At 39.0% G+C, this 27,575-nt stretch overlaps 1 protein-coding gene and 1 non-coding gene across 2 annotated transcripts in view; one reads left to right on the forward strand and one right to left on the reverse strand.

The window, feature by feature from the left end:
- Window positions 1-27,575, forward strand: part of ctnna2 (catenin (cadherin-associated protein), alpha 2) — a 699,326-nt gene that overhangs the window by 408,132 nt on the left and 263,619 nt on the right. The window lies entirely within an intron of this gene.
- trnai-aau (transfer RNA isoleucine (anticodon AAU)) lies at window positions 24,232-24,305 on the reverse strand. The gene has a single exon. It is a non-coding gene; the product is annotated as a tRNA-Ile (tRNA).

Here is a 27,575-nt window from a genome sequence, read left to right on the forward strand (position 1 = left end):
CTGTGACCTTATTCATGGACTGGTTAACAAATCCAGGATTGACAGAGACTCTGATATATAGTCCCATGGCTGAGTGGTTGTGAAGCAGCTCTTTGATTGCACAGTGGCCTGGTGATAAATGGAGCTTTTGGTCATTCACTTGCAGTGAGCTTTATGAACAACAGAATGCCAAGGGTTTATTGAGCTGTTTAGTATTCTGGATAATATGGGGAATCCAACAAACAGCAGGATTTGAACCTGGGTCATTCAGATACCAAAGATGGCAGCAAGGACCTGCTCTTTTATGTTAGAAGTGGTCTTGGAAAGTGGGTATTTGCTGAAATGCTGAGCCGCTGACTGACTGATCCATAAGAGATAAGAGTAGATAAGGCTTCTGGCTTGTAATTGTTGTCATTTTACTGCCAAGGTGGGTCCTTGAACAAGGTATTTCACCTTCAATTTTATGTTGCTCTGGATAAAGTGCCAGTTTGTATATTAAGTGTCGATCTACACCAAAAATGAACTAGCAAGGAACTTGGCCCATGGATTTTTTTTTCTCACCTGTTTTCCAACATATATTCTCTGTCAGCCAAGTGGCTAGATATACAGCACTGACTAAACCAAGCTTGTTTGACAGCATCTAGGGTAAAGGTGTAAACTAGAGCCAGTTTGCTTGGCAGGCATCAGGAGACCACACTGAACTTGGCATTGACAGTCAGGCATATTGAAGCATGTGGAGGTTGGTTGCACTGAGGTGCTGGAAATGAGTGTAAAAATAATCTTGGCCATGCCTCTGATGTTCACCAGCCATGACCATGTTTCCTTGAACCAACTGACTGATCAATGGATCTCAGATCTCTCAGAAAATAGCCATCAAAATATAACACATCTCTTCTTCTGTCTTTCTTTTTGTCAACACTTCCTTTTCTATCTGTATCAGCACATACCGTATCTTTAATGAGAATCTTTTTTTAAACCCTGACGCCACCTGTAACTCCTCAATAATCAAATATGACTACATAGAGGACTGAAGAGGATTGTGCAGAACATGAAAAAGTGATGAGTTTAATAAGTGTCGAAAACTTTAATCTGTAGGCTTACTCTGTGGCTTCTTTCCATTTCTCTTTCCAATATTATTTGTGCTGCTTTTATCGAAGTTCCTTTGCTAGAGCGTTGTGACATCTTTTTTTTTATGATTCATGTGATTATAGTAGTATGTAGAATGTCAAGGCTGAGGTGGTATGGACATGTGGTGAGATGAGAGAGAGAATATGTCGGACAGAGAGTGATGAACATGGAATTGCTGGGAAGGAGAAAAAGAGGCTGACCAAAGAGGATGTGGAGGGACAACATCAAGGAAAATATGGAGACCATCGGGGTTGTGAGAGAGGGTGCCATGGACCGTGATCTCTGGAGATGATTGTCTGCTGCAGCGACCCTGCAGAGAAGCGGGAGCAGCTCGTAGAAGAAGAAAAAAGAAGAAGAATGTGATTATAGTAGCATTTTGGTGGTTGACAAAATATAGACGAGTCATGGACTACGGATTCACGGAAATATAAAAAAAGGATACAAAATACGGATTTTAATACGGCTGCATCGTATTAATCGTAGTAATTTACAGATTGGTCACGGACGTTTAAGTATATTACGGATTGGTTACAGATTTCGTACGGCTGATGTATCACGGATGGTTAATTTTATGAACGTTGCTACAAGTCTACGGAACAATGACACGGATGTCACGAAGAATGTCTCTGCAGTGACATCTGCTGATGGTAGCTACATGATAGAGGTAGAAGCGCCAGATAAAGTCAAGCCAATACTTACTAATTGGCAGACAAGTCTTTCGATAAGCAATGTGGAACATCTAATAATATACAGAGAACAGAATTCCGAAATGCCATTTTTGCCAGAATATGGATTTATGTTTAATTGTACAAAATGGAGGAAATGGTTCTATTCAAGATGCCAGAATTGCAAACTCAGTAAAAAACAAATTAAGAAGTCTAAAACAATTAAATGTTTGGACTGCCGAAGTTCATAATAAAAATATTTTAACTGCATTTGTATGTTTATTAATTTACGATTTAATTTTAACTATTTATATTTCACAGAAAATATCACATATCCGTGAATAAAAGATCTGTCCTTTGTACTATATTTTTTTATTTTCCGTGAATCTGTATTCCGTGACTCATCCATATTTTGTAAACAGACTAGCATTATAATGTATTCCAATACAGCCATTAGTTTAATCTCAATAAACCAATTAGTTAATAGTTTCTACAAATAGATATGAAGCCATCACGTTCGACAAACATTTCTATTATTCATTGGGATGATGAAGTAGTCCCTAAACTGTATTTGAGCCAATGTGAGATGTAAATGAAGGTTATTTTTGTCTGTGAGTAAAGATGTGCTTTCTTTGCTATGAGCACCTGTGCATTCTTCTCTCTAATTGTAGGGTACAAGTTATGAATCTGAAACCCTGTATTAACATTCAAAAAGTATTATTCGAAATGAGAACCTTTACTGTCATGGTACTCAGTCACAATGCAAGTGCTCAATCATGCTTACCTAATTTGGTGCAGATTGTCATAAAGCTGTTTCCTTCAGAAGGGGATTGAGACACCTGATTTTTGATGATTAACCTAAAGATTGCATTTTGATTAGTCTGCAACAGACAAGCTTGCTGTAAAAGCAACATTAAACTACCTCATGTGAGTCATTCGGTGTGTCTCTTTTGCATGCAAATGTAGTCCTTCCTCTGTATAACTTCTGAGAAATGGAATCACATTAGCGAGCAGCCAGAGCCGGCTGCTTCTTTTGCATTTCCTCTCACCACTGTTTGCAGCGACCATGGCGAAGACCAAATGACCCGTGCAGCACTAATTGAATCATTTGGTGATGGGAAAATAGTTTTGTTTAGGCAGGTGCTAATTTGTGTAATGGAATATTTTAATTATTATTATTTTTTTTTAAGCTTGGACATTCATGGCTGACTCGAGGAGATTAATAATAATCCATTTGGTTGTTTTCAGTCATTCAGACCATCAATGAGAATAGTGGTTATATGCTGGATTCATAACAGGCACTGAAATTGGTGGAAAAAATATATAAATGGTTCTGATTCTGCTTCCCATTTCAGAAGCACCTTTTGTGAGCCAATTAAATGGATCATGAAGAACGGGTACTCTGTGAGCACTTAACCCCATGAGCCTTTGTAAATTGTTTTTAAAATGGCACTTCAGTTTCATTCTTTCTGCCATCCTAGTATGATTATGGTTTCTGTCAAAGCAATATGGAGCTATTTCAGTTATTTCACGATTCTTCATGAGCCTTGTTCCATTGGTACACGACATTTAAGTTCAGTGGTTACCCAACAGTTTATTTCAGTCAGGAGTATGCTAATACTTGATCTGATTGTGGGTAAAACAGAGATCCAATCTCATGCCAGTGAATTGGCTCCAATCACCAATGAAAGAGCTTCTAGTGTTCTAAACATCACAATACTAGTTTCAAGCTTTGATCTAAAATTAAGTGTATTCAGGGTTTGATTTCTCATCACAAGTGCCTGTGTATTTTATGCTTCAATGCATACTTGCTAACGCCCAGAGAATGAAAAGCGGTAGATCAGATTGCGTGACGCAGTTGTGCCCTTCTAGGGTGGTTTGGGGACATGTTCCCCCAGAAAATTTTGCAAAAAAGTATAAAATGGTGCATTCTACTGAATTCTGAGTGCCACATTTGAAGAAACTTGATCAAGAAATCAGACCGACATCCTTTACAAAATGCATGTTCCTCATCTCTTTTCGATGCTTTGATGCTAGATGATCTGATGACCAAGTCACTTTGAACTTGTTGTCATAATGAATCATTTTTTTTTCCTTTGGAGTTTGCATTGTTCGTGATCACCAGAAGATGTTTGGTTTTGACAAATACTGGCACAATTTGTTGCAACGTGAGCTCACTGCCGATTGGCTAGATCCATAATGAGAACCAATGAAATGGTGTGATAGAGCAACACAATTTAGATTCAACATCATTATCGTGCCATTCCATTGGCTCTTGGCTTGACTGTTTGACAGAATTCATGGCCTAACGGTCAGGGAAGCAGCTTTGGGACCAAAAGGTCGCTGGTTTGATTCCCTGGACCAGCAGGAATGGCTGAAGTGCCCTTGAGCAAGGCACCTAACCCCCAACTGCCCCCCAGCCTGCTTGGGTATGTTGTATGTTGCTCTAGGTAAGAGTGTCTGCTAAATGCCTATAATGTAATATACTTGTATACCCTGTGCCGAAAACAGCTGAAGCGAGATCAGAAAAGCGAATCCAACAGTGTTCACTGATCATTTTGTCATGCGGTATTTTTTAGAACTAAAATCCGTAAGCGGTATTCACCTGTAAGAAATGGCAGATTACTGTGTGAATCAGTAGAGTTGGCAAGTATGTCAGTGTATGGAACATGATGGTAAATGCTGCTCCTGTTTGAGCTCTTTTGTTTTGTTGCTGATGATGAAAGGCAAAGATAGCCTTAAAGATTGCGACAGCCATTGGGAATGATTTGTTGTCTTTGAAAGCATTTTATAATAAGCTGTTTTATACAGTGTTTTGTTATTTGCAGCTTTATTACAACCATTTTAACAATCACTTGCTCATGTGGCCCAATTAGCAGCCAGTGTACAGTAGTACAAGCATACAAATGAATGCACTTTGTGTACACATTGTGTTTTGTGTGTCTTTATTTCAGTGAACATTGTGGCCATGAGAGTGGAATGGAAGTTTTTGTTTTGTTTTGTTTTGTTTTGTTTTAATGACAATAGTCTCACTTCACTCTCTCCTGCAAAATAATCACAAGTGTACCTTTAATCATAAATAATCACCACTTTTTAACCCCTAAACAGATTCTACATTGGTGCAAAATGACAGTGTTTATGTCTTTAAAAAGTTGTTTGTTTGTATACTTGTAATGTCATTTTTGTTAAGTAATGAATATATCATGAGGTTTCGCTGGTTTTATTGAGCTGAAAGAAACGAGCAAACAGACACGGGTGTAATGTTCAAGAAGTGGAAATACAATGAGGTCATTTACTGTGCTGTGCTATCACTGGAATACAATAACGCAAATCAGATTTGTCTCTTTACTCCTCTGCATTGGTGATTTAAAAAAACAAAAAACAAAACAAAAAAACATTATGGATCTGCAGTTATTTGCTACAAGGCTGAATGGATGTGTTCTAAACTGGAGTAGAAAGAAGAAAAAATATGTTCCCTTGTTTTGGCGCTGACAAAAGCCTAATAAGCATTTCAGACATAAAACAGCATCAGTCAAAAGTTTCTATACATCTACTCATTCATAGTTTTGTTCTGTTTTTGGACTATTTTCTATGTTGTAGAATAATACTGAAGGCATCAAAACTATGAAATAACGTGGAATTATATGGTCAACAAAAAGTATTAAAAACCTAAATACATTTGATATTTTAGGTTCTTCAGTGTATCCAGCGTTTCCCTTGATGACGCTGTGCACACTATTGGCATTATCTTTACCAGCTTCATGAGGTCGTCACCTGGAATGCTTTTCAATTAACAGCTGTGCCTTGACAAGTTTCTTACCTTCTTAATGTGTTTGAGATCAAACAGTAAATAATAAATAATAAAAATACAGTCAATAGTAGTAATCCATACAGTTTTATGTCAAGAACCAAACTAAGTAAAGAGAAATGTCAAGTCAAGTTTATTTGTATAGTGCTTTTAACAATAAACATTGTCACAAAGCAGCTTTACAGAATTTGAACGACTTAAAATATGAGCTAATTTTATCCCTAATCTATCCTCAATGAGCAAGCCTGTGGCGACGGTGGCAAGGAAAAACTCCCTCAGACAACATGAGGAAGAAACCTCGAGAGGAACCAGACTCAAAAGGGAACCCATCCGGGCAACAACAGACAACATGACTATAACATTAACAGTCCTAACATAAAGTCAGCTTCGTTGATGCTATAAACCCCCCGCCGACGGAAACCCGAGCGCAAAACTGTTCACGACAACTGCAGTCCCAAAGTCAGCAAGTCAACTGCAGTCCTAAAGTCAGCAAGTCAACTGCAGTCTCCAGCCACAAAAGCACCACTGCAAGAGTCCAGAGCGTCCTCCAGGCACGACCCCCAACTGTCCACATGGGGTCGCCCTCCACAGGAGCAATGCAATGAGACTCCAACCAGACACAGGGCACCAGGATGGATCAGGCAGGTCCGAGGAGCAGAAGAGAATGGCATCCATCATTACTTTAAGACATGAAGTGACTTTTAATTTGTAAAAATAAAGAACAAAACATTTAGTTAGAAGGTGTGTCCAAACATTTAACTGGTATTTGACTGTATTTGTGATAAAATAAATATCTTGCCATCCGTTTGAATGCAACCTTGATATATATGAACGTGGATGTGGATTAATCAGTGTCTGATCTCAGCTCAAATGTCATAATACAGTGAATTTTCATCCTTTCTGTTTGTTGCTTCATCAGGAAAACAAACAAAATGCAATATTGTTTGTGTGCTGTTTGTCAGATGTGCCAGGTCGGTGTGTTTCTGATGCAGAGACGATAAGCCAAGATGCTTGGGAGTCATGAGGTAGTCAAGGGCCATGCTTTGGTCCATGTCTCAGGGGCATTTGATGGACCAACTCCATTTGTATTTATTTATTCAGTTATTTATGCAGAGGATTGGGGCGATGCTTGATGCTCAGCAAACAGAGAGAGAGAGAGAGAGAGAGAGAAAGATGCCACACGACCGTGCTAAAGCTCAGATCATTTATCTTCTTGCTCTGATGTCTGACTTGGGCTTTTAACTAGCTAGTGTTCATGAAACATGGCCTGCCACAGCCAAGTCCTTTAATCCTAAAGAGTTTGGATTGCAGCAATGTTTGCAAATCAGTGAAATCTACTCTTCTGCTGTCCAATTCCACTGAAAATAATGTTGACTCTACAAACACAAATCCCAGGACAAATGAATTAACAGCTGAAATGTACCAAATGGCAAGTCTTCTACTGTTCATCATAACCAGAGATGGTATCCAAATTCTTTCTTCAACTAAAATGTCTCATTTAAACAACAAATATTTTGGTGAAAGTTGAAATCCAGTTTTAGCTTCTTTACTTCTGTTCAAGTAGAAAAATATAAACTCTTAAATCCATCAAAAGTTCCCGATGAAAGTCTAGAAGTCAGAAAAATGCACACATTCTTTATTTAAGTAGAAGTTTTGATACTTGTGTCAAAAAATGCTCTGCTAAAAGTAGAAGTACTGACTCAACCCTTTTTTTTTAACTCAAGTAAAAGTACAGGCTCTGAAATCTACTCAAAGTATGAAAGTAAAAAACAAAAAACAACAACAAAAAGTTTGAAGGGCGTTTCTACCAGCTGTTTCTGTGCAAAGCTACACTCACCGGCCACTTTAATAGGAAGTTGTTGTTGATTCTAAGATCCTTGTTCTTGGCTGCAGGACTTGAACCCAATGCATACATGTCAACTTATATGGAATGTCCGTATTTTATACAGATTTGATTAAATAAACGTAGTATACAGGCGTACAAATAAAGTTATACGGATTCTTTAAAAAAACTTCAGTATTTATTTAGAGCTATAATTAATTCCCACGATGATAAAAGAGTGCATAACATTTACAAACGTACTGTACACCACAGAAAGCACAAACAGCCAGTAAAGAGTCTTATGAAATCGCGCGTTATCTTGTGGTAGCGAGACTTCGTTCCACTTTTGATCATGCGCACACCGCATTGCGAGAATCCCGCCAACCGCGAAGTAACATTTTGTTTGAAAAGTGTATTTCCACCTGAGCGACTTTCGCTAGCGACTGAAAAGATTCTGAATGGGCACTCCGGCAAGATCAATACAGACACTTGCTGTGACATGCAGCCTAGTGAGGTATTGGTGCAGAGTGCTCAAAAAGCTGTCATGGAGTACAATTCAGAACATTAGAGTGACACTTTGTGTTTTTGTCAAACATTGGAGCTTTGTATTCATTCTGAAGGTTTATTTTTATATTGAATAAAAAGTAACTGGGATATATCATTGTTAATTATCATTCAAATTTTAGGTAAATTATTTTAATTTGCATCTTATACGGATTCTATAAGGGAAATACGGATTTTGGAGGTTGGTTATACAGGTTTGATTGACCAAAGGTTGACATGAATGCAATGTGTTGTTCTGCTGTTGCATGATGAGATGCTTTTCTGCTCACCACGGTTATAAAGAGTGATTATATGAGTTACTATATCCTTCCTGGCAGCTCAAACCAATCTGGCCATTTTCCTCTGACCGCTCTTATCAACAAGGCATTTATTTCCACCCACAGAACTGTCGCTCACTTGATGTTTTTTGTTTTGTTTGTTTTTTGCACCATTCTGTGTAAACTCTAGAGACTGTTGTGTGTGAAAACCCCAGGAGATCAGCAGTTTCTGAAATACTCAAACCAGTCCATCTGGCTCAAACCAACACCCATACCACAGTGAAAGTTGCACTCTGAGATCACAATTTTTTCCATTCTGATGTTTGAAGTGAACATTAACTGAAGCTCTTGATTTGTATCTGCATGATTTGATGCATTGTGCTGCTGTCAAGGGATTGGCTGATTAGAGAACTGCATCAAACTGCAGGTGGATGTAGGGGTGTTCCTAATAAAGTGGACAATGAGTATTTGTTGTAAATATCGTAATATAATGTAATTGCAGATTGGTTGTGTACACCACACCATCACAGTATGTTACTTATTATAATTATTTATTTCTTTAGCTGCCAGCATTCCTTTCTGCTCTTGGAAGTGAAACACAATAAAAATTGCCAAGGTGATGAGTTAATGTGTTCTGAATCAGACTTACAGACAACAGTTAAAAATCTTAAAGTATGTGAAGGTGATCACAGGACACCAAGGAAATATTGAGCATTGAGTCAAATGAAGCTTTTCCTTTGCACTGTCTCAAGGCTGTGCATTTACTCCTGACAAAAAGTTCTGCACTTTACAGCTACGACATTTGATCACTCAGAAGCTCAAGGAAGCATGAAGAGGACTGACTTCAGATGAATTGGCTTTTCAGATGAATTGATTCGGATTGTTTTGGAGGTGTCTGATGAGCTGTCGGATTATTAAATCCTTCTACGTTCTCCTGATGTCTCTTCATCTTTATATCGTGTCCACCCATGATACAGGACACGTCAGTGGCTGCTTCATTACAGCTCATCCTGTTCTCTACAGGAAGTGTCCATCAAAAAAAGTGACCTCTTCAGAACCAGCATGGATCAGACATTATTATTTTGTTCCTCACCAGAGTGAGTTATTTATGTGATGAGATGGAATGCAAAGCAGGACGTGTTCACAAGGCGTCTGCCATTTAATGTTTAATGTATTAAAGCTGCAAATCTTCACAAAAAAAAAAAGCTGTCAACAACTTGCTTCTCTCTAGGGCAACCTTGGTAGCTCTGCGTGTGTGTGTGTGTGTGTGTGTGTGTGTGTGTGTGTGTGTGTGTGTGTGTGTGGTATCCCACAGTCCCAGTACACTCGTCAGCTTCAACACTCATGTGGTCGTGATGAAACCCAGCTCCGTCTCACTTCAGAGCTCCCCCTCTTTGTCTTTTTTACCTCCCTGTTCTCCAGTTAGGTATGACAGATGACTGTATGACTTTCCTTCTGTACACACACACACACACACACACACACACACACACACACACACACACACACAAAACCTCTCAGAGCTTCTGGCATACTCATAACAATTCTAGTGTACGCTGTCATGCTAATGAGCAGATGACACCAGTGAAAGAGATCAGATGGATTTCAACATGAATAAAAGTGCAACAGACTGTAAACTGTAAACATTACACTGTAAATATTACACCGTAAACTGTAAACATTACACTGTAGATATTACACACTAAACTGTAAACATTACACTATAAACTGTAAACTCTAAACTGTGAACTTTAACATCTAAACTGTCAACCTCAAACTGTAAACTCAACTATAAAGATTATGTTGTAAATATTACACTCTAAATTGTAAACATTACACTGTAAAAATAAACAGTGAATATGAAACTCTGAATTGTAAACATTACATGATCAACATTAAAGTTTAAACTGTAAACATTCAACTGTAAACAGTAGAGATTACACTAAACTGTGAACATGAAACTCTAAACTGTAAAGATCCCACTCTAACCCATAAACATGACACTATAAACATTAAGATCTTAACTGTAAACATTCAACTGTAAACATTACTCTCTAAACCGTAAAGATTAAACTCTAAACTGTAAACATTCAACTATAAACATTAAGCTCTAAACTGTAAACATTCAATTGTAAATCCTAAACAGTAAAGATTACACTCTTATCTGTAAACATTACACAATAAACATTAAACTGAAAACTGTGAATTCTAAATTCTGTATTGTAAAATTGAAACTATAACATCTGAACTCAAAACTCTGATTCATAAACTTTAAAATCTAAACTGTAAACTTCAAAGTCTAAAACCAAAAGTCTAAACTTTAAACTCTTAACTGTGTGAAACAGACATTCTGCATCTTTATGTTTAATTTGGGGACGACTGACGTGAACACACACAGTAGTGTTAGTGAGTGAGACAATCAATCAATCAATCAATCAATCAATCAATCAATCAATCAATCAATCAATCAATCAATCAATCAATCTTTCTTTCTTTCTTTCTTTCTTTCTTTCTTCCTCTTGAAGCCATGCTGTCGTGGATCTCTGAAGGATGTCCCGAAGACAGTCCTTCTGACTGACTGAATGTTAAAAAAAAAATATATATATATATATATATATATATATATATATATATATATATATATATATATCTCCCTCTCTCTCTCTCGTGTGTGAGAGAGAGAGAGAGAGAGAGAGAGACCCTGATTCTCTGTGAAAGGTGTAATCTTCTCCAGCTGCTTGTTTTTAAAGAGTCATGTGTAGCGTGTGTGAAGATTGGAGTTAAACTAAACCGTACTCTCTCTGTCACATCCCGTATCCACGTCTGGGATCAGATCTGATCTCTGTGGTTTGGCCTCAGGCGTTCCTCGCTGATCCTTCAGCTCTGTTAGTCATTCGGTTGATTATTTTATTTGGAGGAAAAAGCTGTGTTCTTTCATCATAGCTTAATGTCATGTGTATATATTTAGTGTGTATATGTGTGTTGGAAGCATAAACCCGAGTATTTGATTACACAATTGTGTAGACACTTTATTCGCTTACAGCAAAACCAATTTTCCGTTATGTCCCTGCTGCATGCTGCACAGTTTCCTGTTATGTGTCCTCTCATAGTTTATAGCGTATGAATCTGGGTGTGTTCTTAGCAGCACAAACATTTTCCTTAAACTCTATTTCATTTTCTAGATTAAATTCCAGAGAGGATATCTCACAGGAAAGGTTTCCTCTCGCAGAGCCAGACTTTGCTGTCAAATACTCTCTGTCTCTTATTGATGTGAACATATTAAAGTGGAAATTTGGTAAAAACCCATTTACAGAAATGATCTTAAATTATTTAAAATCATATCTTAAACCTGATCTATTAGTTTATAGTCATCATGGTGTGGCAATGCCTCAGAAAACTGAAAACGCAAGACATTTAATTTCACTTGTCATGGTCGTGACCATTTTGTTTATTTGTAACAGGGACAGATTTTCTTACAAGTCTTAACATTTGCATCCCCAAATCAGAGAAAGTTAAGACTGTATGTTGAAGTTAAAATTGAAATTAAAACTGAAAACAGTGATTTGTGAATAATCTTCGACCTTCATTGCACTCAAGACAACACAACAGCACATTATTTGATGTTTTACCTCACTATTTTTTTTCTTTTCAAAATAAACACACTTTAAAAAAAAATGTTGCGGCAGTAAAACATTTGCCACTTTATAATATTGCCACCCCTTCATTCATTCTTCCAAAAAAGACCTGTAACACTGATTCATCTGACCACAGTACACATTTCCACTGTGTGATGGTCCATCCCAGATGCCTCCAAGCCCAGAGAAGCCAACAGCACTTCTGGACACAGTTAACATAAGGCTTCCATTCTCACAGAAAAGTTTTAAGTGGTGTTTCTGGTGTAACTCCATATTGTAGAGCTTGAGAAAGGTTTGCAAAAGTAATCCGGAGCCCATGCGGTTCTATCAGCGATAAATGAATGATGGTTCTTGATGCAGTGCCGTCTGAGGGATCGGAGATCATGGGTGTTCAACTTAGGCTTGAGCCCTTGCTCTTTATGCACCAAAATTCCTCTAGATTCCTTGAAGTGTTTCATGATCTTATGCACTGTAGAGGGTGAAATATCAAAATCCCTTCCTATCTTTCTTTGAGAAACATTGTTTTTAAACATTTCCATTATTTTCTCATGCATTTGTTGACAAACTGGGGATCCTCAGCTCATCTTTGCTCCTCAAAGACTAGGCCTTTCCTGGATACTTTCCATGTTTTTGTACCAAAACATGATTACAATCACCTGTTGACATCACATCATTATTTAATTGTTTTACCTCATTACTTACCCTAAATTGCCCCTGTCGCAACGTTTTTTGGAATGTGTTGCAGGTCTGAAACACAGGAATGGATGTAGATTAACAAATGACATGAAGTTGACCAACAAAACATGAAATATCTCCCCCCACCCCCCCACTTCCAGACCGTCCCAAAATTTTCTGATTTGGGGTTGTTTAAAAAAAAAATGTTGAAATAAGATGAAATTAATGGAAGGTGGAAAAAATGACTGATATTGCTATACATAGAGTTTATTATTATTATTTATTATTATTATTATTATTATTATTATTGGGCGGCACGGTGGCGTAGTGGTTAGCGCTGTCGCCTCACAGCAAGAAGGTCCAGGTTCGAGCCCCGTGGCCGGCGAGGGCTTTTCTGTGTGGAGTTTGCATGTTCTCCCCGTGTCCGCGTGGGTTTCCTCCGGGTGCTCCGGTTTCCCCCACAGTCCAAAGACATGCAGGTTAGGTTAACTGGTGACTCTAAATTGACCGTAGGTGTGAATGTGAGTGTGAATGGTTGTCTGTGTCTATGTGTCAGCCCTGTGATGACCTGGCGACTTGTCCAGGGTGTACCCCGCCTTTCACCCGTAGTCAGCTGGGATAGGCTCCAGCTTGCCTGCGACCCTGTAGAACAGGATAAAGCGGCTAGGGATAATGAGATTAGATGAGATGAGATTATTATTATTATTATATTGTGATTTTTTTTAATTATTATATTACATGCAGCTTTGTCTTTGAGCAGTCACATGTCAACACTTTTCCCTGCTGCTGTTCTCCTCTTTGAGGAAAAAAATAAGGGTGTGTTTTTAACATGTGCAAATTTTCTAGCATGTGATAAATACTCTCTCGTCCATGTCACACATCTAATTACTCGGTCATGACTCTGAATTAGAACTCAAACCTTCTACAAGAACCAGACGTTATGGGAGAAAATCATTTTTCCCTCAAAATGTCAGAAGTTGGATCTCAAGACCCGGAGCATAACATCGACAGTTCTTTCATAAAATACGTGCTCCTTTTTCCACAACACCATTTCTGTTGTAATTAGAGAACACTGCAAGGCATACATGATATTCAAATAGTCAGTGGAAGAAAGAAATTAATAAAAAAAAAAGATTTAAAATCAATTAAAATGAAAAGTATACTTTTAAAATAAATTATAGGTATAATAATTAAATGGAATACGTGTAATAGCTTTAAAATGTAATCATAAAAAAGTTTAATTTAGTGCCATCACATTTATTTGAACAATGAGAATTTGTCTGGGGAAATATATTTGTAAAGTATGCTTTCCTATAGAATTTAAATAGAAGTTAATCAGTATGAAAATAAAAATGTTTAATCTAAAGTTAATTGGCAGAATACCTTTTTATTCCTGTAATATTATAATATAAGATAATTTATATCTTTTTTATGGGAAAATGCTATTCATCTGGAAAAAAAATGCAGTTAAAACCATTATTATTATTTACACAGTACACAAATGGAAATAATTTTTTAAGAAAGAAATTAATGAATAATATATATATTTTTTATTTTATTTCTGTCGAAGTACCATAGATCTGAATGCAACAGCCAAAGTCAGGAATTTTAAAGTAAAGGGTTTTTTAGTTTCTTCTTTTAATTCTCAGAGTTCTGAGTAGAGATGTGTGGAAGCCCAGAGAATAAAAAAGTCTGCATGGTGTAGAAGAGAGTAATTCAGATTGGAGAGGGCTTAAATCTGACCCCCGTCTCTCTCGCTCTTATCAGAATGTCACACTGAGCTCGTTACATATCTGAGCCCCAAAAACACTCTTCCACTCCACTCCACTCCACTCCACCTCTTCACCCTGAACACTGTGGGAGACGGAGATTCAGGACATGATCCTCTACCACATGACAATGCCTTTTTTTTTTTTTAAACCAGGCTCATGTTTGACTCTGACAAAGCTCTCTCTGTAGACTCGAATCTGGAATGTTCTTGATAATGCTCAGTGGTACAGTGCACTGGACGAAGGCCAGAGATCATTTTTATCGAAGCCTGGGGCTGCTGCGACATGGGTCAGCAAAGGTCAGGTTCAGAAAGGACAGTGCTCCTCCTTAAGTCCACTGAGTGCCTCAGTAAAACGAGCAGTATGCTGAGTATAATGTCTGAGAAGACTGCATATGATGTGATCTGTCATAATTTAGGCCTGGAGAAGTAATTTCAAGTTGAATTTGTGAATACACAGAAGTAACGATTAGGGATGTGGGTGGATAAAACTGGTGTATAACCTCTAGGGATGAGTATATGACCACTGGTGTATAAGGCATATAACTGAAGTATTACCAATAAGCATCAGTGTATAACCTGTAGAACGGGTGTATAACCTCTAGGGATCCATGTATAATGTATAGAACTGGTGTATGTAGAACTGGTGTATAAACACAGGGATCAGTGTTTAACCAGTAGAACTTCTGTATAACCTACAGTATAGAACTGGTATATAATCTCTAGGGATCAGTGTATAACCTAGAGAACCTCTCTATAACCTATACACTTGGAGTATAACCTGTTGAACTTCTGTATAACCTATAGAACTGATGTATAACCACAGGGATCAGTGTATAATCTAGAGAACTTCTGTAGAACCAAAACAACTGGTGTATAGCCTGTAAAACTTCTGCATAACCTGTAGAACTGGTGTATAACCACAGGGATCAGTGTATAACCTAGAGAACTTCTGTATAACCTGTAGAACTGGTGTATAATCTGTAGAGCTTCTGTATAACCTGTAGAACTGGTGTATAACCTCCAGGGATCAGTGTATAACCTACACTGTAAAAAAAAATATTTGTTGTTTTAACTTAAAGTTAGTGCAAGGGCTGCCTTAAAATTTTGAGTTCACTGGAATTCACATAGTAAGTTAAATTGTTGTGAACTCATCTCATCTCATCTCATTATCTCTAGCCACTTTATCCTTCTACAGGGTCGCAGGCAAGCTGGAGCCTATCCCAGCTGACTACGGGCGAAAGGCGGGGTACACCCTGGACAAGTCGCCAGGTCATCACAGGGCTGACACATAGACACAGACAACCATTCACACTCACATTCACACCTACGGTCAATTTAGAGTCACCAGTTAACCTAACCTGCATGTCTTTGGACTGTGGGGGAAACCGGAGCACCCAGAGGAAACCCACGCGGACACGGGGAGAACATGCAAACTCCACACAGAAAGGCCCTCGCCGGCCCCGGGGCTCGAACCCAGGACCTTCTTGCTGTGAGGCGACAGCGCTAACCACTACACCACCGTGCCGCCCTGTTGTGAACTTACTATATTAATTTCAGTGAACTCAAAATTTTAAGGCAGCCCTTAAGGCAACCCTTGCACTAACTTTTTTAAGTTAAAACAACAAATCATTTTTTACAGTGTATAGAACTTGGGTATAACCTATATAACTGGTGTATAAACTTTATTAATTTTTTCTTTCTTCTATTTTCCCTCTGGGGAGATGGTGGTGTAGTGGTTAGCACTATCGCCTAACAGCAAGAAGGTTCTGGCTTCGAGCCCAGTGGTCGACGGGGGGCCTTTCTGTGTGGAGTTTGCATGTTCTCCCCGTGTCCGTGTGGGTTTCCTCTGGGTGCTCCAGTTTCCCCCACAGTCCAAAGACATGCAGGTTAGGCTAATTGGTGGCTCTAAATTGACCGTAGGTGTGAATGTGTGTGTGAATGGTTGTTTGTCTCTATGTGTCAGGCCTAGAATGATCTGGCGACTTGTCCAGGGTGTACCCCGCCTCTCACCCATAGTCAGCTGGGATAGGCTCCAGCTTGCCTGCAAAACTGCACAGGATAAGCAGCTACAGATAATGGATGGATGGATGGATGGATGGATGGATGGATGGATGGATGGATGGATGGATGGATATTTTCCTTCTGTGTCTAGTGCTCTAATGGTGAGCAAAAAGAAGACAAATTCAAATAAGCCACAAACAAATACATTTTCTGAATTTTTATGCAGTGTGTGTGTGTGTGTGTGTGTGTGTGTGTGTGTGTGATGAGCAGTGTGTGGAAATGGCAGAAAACTAACTGCGATGTGATGGGTTTAGAACGATTACCTCTCCATCATCACTTCATTTTAGGGCCAGCCAATCACTCTGAAACAGGTCTTGGTATTAATGCCAGGGGAGCAGAGATTAGTGTGTGTGTGTGTGTGTGTGTGTGTGTGTGTGTGTGTGTGTGTGTGTGCGCGCGCAGAGGTGTCAACAAATCTGACTGGTTCTTCTTTATCCTGTTTAATCAAGACCTTGCTCCTGGGTTTCAGGAGAAGAGAGCCATTTCTGTTGGACCACTTAAAACATAATTGAAAAGAATGTCCAGGGAATCAAATGGAGAATACACACGTGTTTAAAACATGTTCTGTTGTTGTAAAATATCAAGCAAAGTTCAAAGTGTCACCATGCTGAAGTTGATTATTTTCCTTACAGCATGTCCCGAGGTGTTTAAGTCCTCTTTTGTCTTTTCTCACATATTCTCTATAGCACGTTCCAGCAACTATTAATAATGCACATTTTTAACATTTTTGTTAAGGAGAAACTGCAAACACTGGAGATGGAGGGACACTAATTGCAGTGTGATGGGTGCTGACACTGGAGACTCCTTCCATAAATGGAAGAAAAACAGAAAACTTGAAACAGAAAACCATATAAATGGTTGCAGACTTTTTTTTATCCTTTTAGGTGGAGCGTCTGCTGTACAAATCTCTTGAAATGAGATGCTTCTATCAAAAGAAAGAATCTGACCAGCTGTCACCTTTCAACAGCGCTGTGGTTTTATAATAGCTCTTTGCATCCAAGGTAAAATAGCAGAAATATTTGATGCAACCAGCATAATTTAAGCAACAAGTACTTTTAACTGTCTGAAATGATTAAAGCTATTGAACCGAAATTCAATTTAATTAAATTGCTTTTGTGATCCAATTTTTTGCTGTGTTTCAGAGATGATCCACACATTAAACAGTGAAGCTAACCAATGAAATATAATCCAGACTATGGCCAGGTGTGTGTGTGTGGGGGGGGGGGGGGGGGGGGGGGAGAACCCGATCTCCCTTTCCTTGTAATAACTCTGATCCTAATGAATATTAGTAAAAGAATAAATTTAACCACTGCTTTAAGTGCTTGTTAATGGCAGACCTGTAATTCAGAAATTCCCAGCTGCATTTATATAGATTTTTATTGCGAGATGAGTGTGTCCGTAAATTAACAACAACAGGATATTATATTATAAAAGGGGAGAAAAGGTTTAACAAAGAGGACCTTCACAACTTTATTCATTTTTCTTAATTCTCAGTCCCGTCAGTCCCATGGCCTGTTTTCTTCTTGGCACAGATTGAGAAGAATTGGCTGCTCATATTTATGTAGGACACACACACACACACACACACACACACACACACACACACACCAGTTTCTCTTAAACTGCAAAACATGACCTTTAACATATACCCCTCTCCCAAACTCATTAACTGCCCCCTCCTGTGTCTGAAAGAGAAACAGGATGATTGTTTTATAGATTAGATAGAAAGACTGAAAAAAAGAAGGACAATGTGGGATTTTTGCCTTCGGCATTCTTCATTATGGACACCATCTGCTTCCTTGAATTTCTCTGTCCTTTTCTTTTATCTCCTTACCTGTCTTCATTCTTCCTTCCTTCCCTCCTCTTCATTACACTTTTCCTTATCCCTTTGTTTTTATTCCATATTATTCCTTCTCTTTCCTGTTTTGTCCCTTCTTTTTTATTTTAGTTTCCTTTCCTTTCCTCAATCTCCATATTTCTTCTCCATCCCTCTCCTTTCTTTTCCTAGATCTCCATATTTCTTCTCCATCCCTCTCTTAATTCTTTCTTACCTACCTTCCTTTCTTTGTCATTATTCATCTCTTTTCATTTCCTTCCCATTCATTATTTTTCGCATACTCTCCTTATGTGCATCTTTTTCTTCTTTCTTCAACTTTACTTTTCCTTTTCCCTCCACTCCTTTTCATCCTTCCCTTCATTCCTCCCTTCTTCTCTTCCTATCTCTTCTCTGTGACTAAAATTTGGCCTCACATGTTCATTGTTAATTAGCAGGGACTTTGTGCAATTACAGTTTTTTTGGCATTATTTACAGCGTTCTGCTTGATTTAATTTGGCTCGTGTGTGTCCTTGATGACAAGCCCAGACGGTTGCCGTTGCCCTTTGAAGGCTCCCATCCAGATAGTGCTTCCTGTTTTGTTTTTCATTTGTTCAAAAGGTTGGTTCAGTGTGTTTAATAAATAGAGACCCTCCATAACCGCAATTAAGCAGCCTATCAAGCGTGGCAGATGAGAAGACTACACCGTTAGAATTGCCAAGCAGCGAAACAGCTGAATGCTCTGCTTTAGATGAGGAGCCAACTGAGGAAGTTAAATATTATTATAAACTTTCTCACCAAGACGGATTTCAGGTTGAACAGTTCATCATATTAAAGTCTGATGCAGAAATCTTCAAACCCTCCAAGGCTCATGCTGGATATAACACTTTAAATCCGGTCAGTCTTTATAAATCAGCAGAAGAACAAAAGATTTGACAGACATGATCATCTGGCGAGACAGACCTCCGGCTCTCTTTGTGGTGAGCTTGAGAGCTGCAATGATCCGTCCTTTTCTTCTTCTGTAGTAATTCCCAGTCTCTTTGTGTTGGCCTAAGGCACTGTTTTCACAGCGAGACTTCCTTCACGTCATGTGACTTTAAACATGGTTGGTACTCATATATTCCTACAATGAAGCTGTAGTGCGACCAAGGTCCAGCCGGTGCTGTGGCAATGACGTACTCAGTATTCAGTCTGTCTGCCATTCTAACCTCTCTGTTCCTTCAGCTCTCTGCCTCATGATCATTCTGTCCACATTTTTCACTGTGTGAAGGTCTTTCACAGATGTGAGGTGTCTGGAAGCTGCTTTTTAGCCAATAGGTGGAACACATACACTTTGCGGCTCAGTGACCTTTATCCATCTCTCCCACTCATTAACCACACACTCCTGTTTCCTAAAGACACAGAGGAGGATTGTTCTGAGGATCGACTTCCTTCCCATCCATTCCCTTCCATATGTTTTTACTTTTTATGTATGCTGTCTTTTCTCTCTTGTCCTTTCTTGTTTCATTCCTTCCTTTCCTGCCTGCTGATACTTTACAGTATATCATTACCTGATTATGTTCTCTTTGTTTTATTGCTTTTATTCCATCATTCCTTCTTCTGACATTCTTTTCCTATTTCTTTCATTCCTTCATTATGTGTGCTCGCTCATACATATGATTTCCTTCCTATTTTAATTACCTCCCATCTTTTCCTTATTTTCTCTTTCAATTCTTTCCTTTCTACCTTTTTATACCCTTAATTGTCCGCTGTTATCCCTTTAATTTCTTGTTTCCTTCTTTAATGATTTTATCTTTCATTTACTTTCTTACCTTCTGTCTTTTTCTTTATCTGTCTTGCCCTCTTCTTCCTTACTGTTTTTCTTATTTCCTTGCTTTAATTTCATGTCATTCCTTTTCTTTCTCCCACCCTTCCCTTATCTTTCATTCCTTATTTTTATCTTATCTTTAATTTCCTTGATTCCAACTTTTCCTTCATCTTCTTCTTTCGGCCGCTCACATACTTTTGGGGTTGCCACAGCAGATCTGTTCCGCATATTTGATTTGGCATAGGTTTTACACCTGATGCCCTTCCTGACGCAACCCTCCCCAATTTGTCTGGGCTTGGAACTGGTACTAAGCATGCACTGGCTTGTACAACCCCAGTGGCTGGGTATTTAACCTAATTTGCATGTCTTTGAACTGTGGGGGAAACCGAAGCACCCCAAGGAAACCCACGCAGACATGGGGAAAACATGCGAACTCCACACAGAAAGGCTCCCATTGGCCGTGAGGTTCAAACTCAGAACCTTCTTACTGTGAGGCAACAGTGCTAATCACTACACCATCGTGCCACCCATTCCTTCCTTTATTCCTTCATACATTCCTTAAATTTCCTTTTGTATCCTTACCTGCTTCTGTTCTCCTTTATTCTGTCTCTTTCCTTTCCCTTCCTGTTTTCTTCCCTCTGTTTCTCCAGCTGTCTGCCTTATGATTATTCTTTCCCCATGTTTGACCATGTGAAGGTCTTGTCTGGAAGCTGCTTCTGAGGTGATATGTGGAACACGTACTTTGTGGCTTTGTAAAAATTCCCATAAACACTAGGTGACTAATAATGGCGATAGAATCGCAACATCCCATTTTAGTTTCATTGTGCACAGGCAAGAGCTCCGTCTGTAAAATTACATCAGTATGTCAGAGCGCATAGCAGTTGTTCAAATGGGCCTTTCACTTTCTTTCTTTCTTTCTTTCTTTCTTTCTTTCTTTCTTTCTTTCTTTCTTTCTTTTTCTCCCAACATTGTTTGACATAAAAAGATTTTACAGCTCAAGTCAAATGAAAAAAATTGGAGGTTTCAGTTAAGGTTAAAGGAAGAGTTAGATTTCCAACTATTATCCTCTACTTCATTTGTACAAAATCAAATGAAATGAAACTGCATTGCCCTCATTTATTCAAATTTACATTTGTGATTGAATTTCATACGAGATCTCACTGCTTTCCCTGCAGAGAGTCTGTTCTGTTGATTCAGAGTCTGTTCTGTTAATTCAAATAAACATATGAATAAACAATACACAACCGTGCCTAATTCAAATTATATAATGCAAATACCTGACTTCCTGGATGGAACAACTGGATGGAACTTGAGTGTTTATCCCTGACCTTTCTGTTGTTGTTAGTTAGTTAGTTAGTTAGTTAGTTAGTTAGTTAGTTAGTTAGTTAGTTAGTTAGTTTGTTTGTTTGTTTTTCGAACTTTTAGAAAAGATACAATGCTGATTAAGTCCATGTATTATTTCTTGGTCTTTTGTTAACACTGAAAATGTTCAGAAGGCAGCAAACAAAAACCTTTTTGTTTGGCGCGTGAAAGAATATTCTGGAAATTCCTGATCCATTCATGACTTGGCAGAATTTCTTTGCAAAATGGTTTAATTAAGCAACATCACATGAGCAAGAGTGCTGATATTCTGAATATCGGTGTAGCGTTGTGATTCAGACATAAGCGCGAGGTCACAGGCTGATATTCAGTACAGCAGCATGATTGCAAGTCTGATATTTCTTTTATATAACATTTCCATAAAGAAGAAATTGATATCAAGTAAGTGACATTTCAGACACAATATGGCCAACGCTTCAGTTTATTTTTGCCCTGCAAGTGGAAACAGATCCCAAAGAGCCACTAACATGTTATAGCACAAGAGTGAGTTGGATAGCTAGCTCACATTGATTTGTACATTCCCATTCAGTGTTGTGTGTTGCCATGATAACACACAGACTGACCGACAGCCTGCAGTATGTGTAACAGTTTCAGTGTCATGAGCTATTGACAGGATTGGAATTTTATGTAACGGTAATTCGGTTGTACACCAAGTGCATAACTAATCACAGTCGAGTTGATATTTATTACAGCAGCATGACCTTGAGTGTGGAATGCTATTATATAACATTTCCATAAACAATAAATTCATATCAAGTGACATTTCAAATACATTATGGCCAAATGTTCCATTTATTTTTGCTCTGCAAATGGAAACCAATCCCGAAGAAGCCCCTAATATGTTATAGCATGAGGGCTAGCTGGATAGCTAGCTCACATTGACTTGTACAGTCTCATTAAAGATGCTTCTGGCAAAATTGTCATCCCTTCTTACTTTTTATCTTCATCTGACAAGCTCCCATAAATTATATTCCTGAAAATTATCGATTGCCACGTCCATGGATGATGTTGCTAACACTACCATGGTGACAGTTTTGAAATAGGAAGTTGAATTTTACTTGGATGAGCGAACTGATACATCCAGTAAAATGTCCCAATGCAGTTGTCATGAAATATCAGCACATTTCAAACACCTCTTGACCAATCAGATTAATGGACCGGAACTAACTGCTGCATAATTGGAATCAGTTATCAATGTCAGTCAATATGTCTCTTTTTGTCCATGCTATTGTTGTAGCCATCAGTGTTTTAGCCGTGTCTTCACCAAAGTTTCCACCAATCCGATTCCAATAGATTTCAACAAGCCAGGGTGAAGCTTAGATCCGATTAAAATACATGTGGATTAAGTTATTTGGAAAAGGTTAGTGACAAACACTAACTCCACACTCTAATGTCAATCTTCATTTGTCTTCATATCACATGAAGTTGTGTTATTTTCACATATAGTTACAAAGTAGATGTGTGGACAGGATTGTTATTTATTCCCTGAAACAATACCAACCAATCCCAGCTCTTCTTACAGTAAGTGTTTATGTTTATTGCTGGGTTTCACGTGATGTCACGTCCACCTCATTAATTATTCAAAACTTTAGCTGGTGGGCTACTAAAGCTCAGTTGACAAAGCGTTTGTACGGAGAAGGTGCATTGCTTGCATGAAAAATGCCTTACGCTTATGTTGTTTAAGGTTGTTTGAATCAATCAAACCGTGAAACAGATGAAAGTTTCTTCAGGGTTCCCCGTGAACTAATAAAAAAGGGTGAACGAACAAAGGATTTCACAAAAAGACATCAAGAAAGGTGGCTTTTGAACCTTTCACTGAAATCGAAGGGAGCCGAGTCGAAGCACGCTCGAGTTTGCAGTGATCACTTGGTGAAAGGTTTGTATCTCCCTCTCAGCGATGTCCTTAGTGTTTTCCAAGTACTTTTCTTGCTGTGTCGTTATTTTACAGTACTTTTTGTTTACTCCTCACTCCTCACAAAGTCTATACACATGAAGGTCGCAACAAAATTCTTACCCAGCCATACAGTTACAATGCACCATGATCACTCCTCCGTCTTGTTTAACTAAGATCCAGGTCTTTAAAGGGGTTTCTGATGATCTTTGGGAATGATTTACCTGAGAGATAAGAGCCAACACAAGTTTACCTGAGAATCAAGTGAACTGTTATTTGTTTATACTTAAACTTGCAGCGCTTCGTTGTAAAGGCATGAACAAAAATCTTTAAAAAAACCTACTTACACAGGCAAAAACAATACAGGATTCATTCAGCAGCAACTTGATAGCGAGGTCCTTTACCCAGCTGCATACAAAAAAGTTGTAAGCCTCCATACTGTTCCACGCTTTCATCTGTTTTGCGGTGTAGAAGGACGTCTGCAACACCAGATAGTTTGAGATGCCGGGGAACTCGACTGAAGGGTAGTTTTCGAGATTGTATGACAAATCCTTCTTTCCCAGACCGTAGGGGTCTATTCCATTGCACATAGAAATCTTCTGAATGGAAAGAAAGTACAACTTTATTCATCACACACTTGTGAAATTTCCTTTCTGCATTTAACCCATCTGAAGCAGTGAACACACACATGAGCAATGAGCACACACACGTAGCCAGAGCAGTGGGCAGCTATGCTAACAGCACCCAGGGAGCAGTTGGGAGTTAGGTGCCTCACTCAAGGGCACCTCAGCCCAAGGCCGTCCCATATTAACCTAACTGCATGTCTTTGGACTGTCAGGGAAACCAGAGCACCTTGAGGAAACCCACACAGACACGGGGAGAACATGCCCTCGCCGGCTGCTAGATTCGAACCCAGAACCTTCTTGCTGTGAGGCGACCATGCTAACCACTACACCACTGTGCCGCCCATAGAAATGGCCAGTACAGGGATCAAACCTGTGATCTTGGCGTTATTAGCACCACGCTCTAACCAACTGAGCTAAATGGCCAAGAATATATCTAAAGCGAGCAGTGGCTTCTAGATTACGAGCATACGCTGATAAATTATCACTAGTTGTTTGCATTACAGCAGCCATTTAGACCACCAGCTACAGTGGTGCTTGAAAGTTTGTGAACCCTTTAGAATTTTCTATATTTCTGCATAAATATGACCTAAAACATCATCAGATTTTCACACAAGTCCTAAAAGTAGATAAAGAGAACCCAGTTAAACAAATGAGAAAAAATATTATACTTCATCATTTATTTATTGAGGAAAATGATCCAATATCACATATCTGTGAGTGGCAAAAGTATGTGAACCTCTAGGATAAGCAGTCAATTTGAAGGTGAAATTAGTCAGGTGTTTTCAATCAGTGGGATGACAATCAGGTGTGAGTGGGCACCCTGTTTTATTTAAAGAACAGGGATCTATCAAAGTCTGATCTTCACAACACATGTTTGTGGAAGTGTATCATGGCACAAGCAAAGGAGATTTCTGAGGACCTCAGAAAAAGCATTGTTGATGCTCATCAGGCTGGAAAGGGTTACAAAACCATCTCAAAAGAGTTTGGACTCCACCAATCCACAGTCAGACAGATTGTGTACAAATGGAGGAAATTCAAGACCATCATTCTCCTCCCCAGGAGTGGTCAACCAACAAAGAACACTCGGCAAAGTTACAAAGGACCCCAGGGCAAGTTCTAAGCAACTGAAGGCCTCTCTCACATTGGCTAATGTTAATGTTCATGAGTCCACCACCAGGAGAACACTGAACAACAGTGGTGTGCATGGCAGGGTTGCAAGGAGAAAGCTGCTGCTCTCCAAAAAGAACATTGCTGTTCATCTGCAGTTTGCTAAAGATTACGTGGACAAGCCAGAAGGCTATTGGAAAAATGTTTTGTGGATGGATGAGACCAAAATAGAACTTTTTGGTTTAAATGAGAAATATTATGTTTGGAGAAAGGAAAACACTGCATTCCAGCAGAAGTACCTTATCTCATCTCTGAAACATGGTGGTGGTAGTATTATGGTTTGGGTCTGTTTTGCTGCATCTGGGCCAGGAAGGCTTGCCATCATTGATGGAAAAATGAATTCTGAATTACAGTATACCAGCGAATTATGAAGGAAAATGTCAGGACATCTGTCCATGAATTGAATCTCAAGAGAAGGTGGGTCATGCAGCAAGACAATGACCCAAAGCACACAAGTCGTTCTACCAAAGAATGGTTAAAGAAGAATAAAGTTAATGTTTTGGAATGGCCAAGTCAAAGTCCTGACCTTAATCCAATCGAAATGCTGTGGAAGAACCTGAAGCGAGCATTTCATGTGAGGAAACACACCAACATCCCAGAGTTGAAGCTGTTCTGTACGGAGGAATGAGCTAAAATTCCTCCAAGCTGGTGTGCAGGACTGATCAACAGTTACCAGAAATGTTTAGTTGCAGTTATTGCTGCACAAGGGGGTCACACCAGATACTGAAAGCAAAGGTTCACATACTTTTGCCACTCACAGATATATAATATTGGATCATTTTCCTCAATAACTAAATGACCAAGTATAATATTATTGTCTCATTTGTTTAACTGGGTTCTCTTTATCTACTTTTAGGACTTATGTGAAAATCTGATGATGTTTTAGGTCATATTTATGCAGAAATATAGAACATTCTAAAGGGTTCACAAACTTTCAAGCACCACTGTATTTCACTTCCAGTAAAACCACTCAGAAAAGTCACATGACTGAAACCCAGCAATATCCACCCACAATTGTTTCTAACAAACTTAGTTAGTTATGTAGCACAGTGATCCTGAACAAAATAAAGGATTTACTGGAGATGAGTGAATGAACTTGGTGAACAGCCACCCCTGCTAGCACGAGAGTGAAATTTCTAGCACTACTGATGCACACCTCTATTACAAAGTCAGTAATTTAGCATCAAGCTTCCTGTATCACAATCAGTAGGTCATTACAGTAAGCTCCACTCATTGTTTTGGCCTTGGAGAATAAAGATACAAATTGAAGGCATCAAAACGATCAAAAGATCATAATTGACCATTCTTTGCTAATTGTTCCAGCACTGTAAGCCCTTTGTATCTAGTGTTGTAGTACTTGAGACCGGTCTCAAGACTGCTTTTTGAAGGTCTCAGTCTCATCTTGAAATCCACCACATCTTTACTTGGTCTTTTCTCGGTCTCTGATATAGAGGACTCGGGATTTTATTTGAAGACCGGTCAAGACCACAACTGAGGGGATTTCACTAAATTGCCTCTGCATTGTCTGATTTATTTGTTAACATCGTTACTGAGATTGGAAGTAAAATTTCCTGCTTCAAATGCGACCAAGAATGTGACTTATTGCTAATTAGAATTTTTTCTTCCTGTTAATGGCCATCACCCCTTCCCTGCCCCCCTTCACACCCACTTGTCTGGTCCTGATCTTGACTCGGTCCTGCCCTGCCTTGGTTTTGGTCTTGACTTGATCTCAACCCCTCTAAGTCTTGGTCTTTTTGTGGTCTCAACACACACTGGTCTTGGCCATGACCTGGTCTCGGTTTAGGTGGTTTTGACTACAACACTATTTGTATCTATGTATTAAATTGTGATAGTTCATTTTTGATGCTGAGATATGAGTTATGATTTATGCGCAAACAAAATGTGAAATATGGCCAACAATGTGGGCGGCACAGTGGTGTAGTGGTTAGCATTGTCGCCTCACAGCAAGAAGGTCCTGGGTTCAAGCCCAGTGGCTGGCGAGGGCCTTTCTGTGTGGAATTTGCATGTTCTCCCTGTGTCTATGTGGGTTTCCTCCGGGTGCTCCGGTTTCCCCCACAGTCCAAAGACATGCAGGTTAGGCTAATTGGTGGCTCTAAATTGACCATAGGTGTGAATGGTTGCTTGTTTCTGTGTCAGCCCTGCAATAACCTGGTGACTTGTCCAGGGTGTACCCCACCTCTCGCCCATAGTCAGCTGGGATAGGCTCCAGCTTGCCTGTGACCCGTAGAACAGGATAAGCGGCTACAGATAATGGATGGATGGATGGATGGATGGGCCAACAATACTTTACTCTTCTTCTTCATATACAACTAGCCTTCAACTAATGATGATGCATTTAGTCATGTTTATCAACTCAGACTTGAAAAGTCTTTAAGTTGCTCTTAGCTAAAAGAACAAACATGATTAATAATGTAAAAAGGTGATGCATGTTAGCATGCCACAGATGAATTCACATATCAATGTGTGATTATAGCATTACACGAAAAGGGATTTTTTTTAAGTGTA

The sequence above is a fragment of the Neoarius graeffei genome, chromosome 3 (genome assembly GCF_027579695.1).
Source record: "Neoarius graeffei isolate fNeoGra1 chromosome 3, fNeoGra1.pri, whole genome shotgun sequence".
Taxonomy (NCBI): Eukaryota; Metazoa; Chordata; class Actinopteri; order Siluriformes; family Ariidae; genus Neoarius; species Neoarius graeffei.